Raw genomic sequence first — 870 nt, 5'->3', positions numbered from 1 at the left:
CTAATAATGTGTATATTTGCTCCCAAGTGTTTTATCATATTGTTCAAGCCTGAGAAGAACACCAAAAAATATTTAATGAACAAAAATCAATCATAGTATATCAGAGCTTCTAGTACTTGCAATTATTGCAACATTAAGCTGGAATTGTACAAATTCAATGCAAAAAGAAAAGTTTTCAAATTTTTTTTTAATTTCAAAAATCTCTTTATTTACAACTTTTTTCTGTTATTAATTAATGTTATTGTTATTTATTCATATTATTAAAATTTGGGCTATAATGGTTGTAATGATGTATATCAACTTGAAATGCTCCCAAAAATGGCTCTACAGCATGTAAAAATATAATATAAGCTCTGGCAGACTTGCTTCTATGGTATGTCTTAAAGGGTTAAAAGCGTCAACATTAGCTCTTCTCTGACAGCATAGTGGGAGTTTCTAAAATTGACGGAGTCTTCATTAATCCCATGGAAACGTACACCTATCTGAAACAACCCTGATGTGTTACAAAACAATAATATGATAAACTTTCCAGAGTTGTAAAGGAATCACATGCTTAGAACATATATTAGAAGGAACAGAATTTATTCCATTTGACAGACTAGTTACACAATATGGGATCAACAAGAAAAGATTTTTAGAATACCAACAAATTAAGTCCATAGTAAAAAAGAAATTTAAACCCGGTCAGGTTGAACTACAAACACCATCAAGTGTGGCATAATTTCTTACTCTTAAAACCCCAAAATTACTCTCCAAACTGTACAGAATGCTTTCTAAAACAGATGAATCAATATCACTTCCTATTGCAAAATGGGAAGCTGATTTATTAGTTAACTTAGACCAAAACTTCTTGTCTCAGATATGCATACA

The sequence above is a fragment of the Haplochromis burtoni genome, unplaced genomic scaffold, assembly GCF_018398535.1.
Source record: "Haplochromis burtoni strain Fernald_Lab_line unplaced genomic scaffold, NCSU_Asbu1 Contig_1383, whole genome shotgun sequence".
In the NCBI taxonomy this organism is placed as follows: domain Eukaryota; kingdom Metazoa; phylum Chordata; class Actinopteri; order Cichliformes; family Cichlidae; genus Haplochromis; species Haplochromis burtoni.
The sequence above is the reverse complement of the archived record's forward strand: the minus strand, read 5'-3'. Positions refer to the sequence as shown.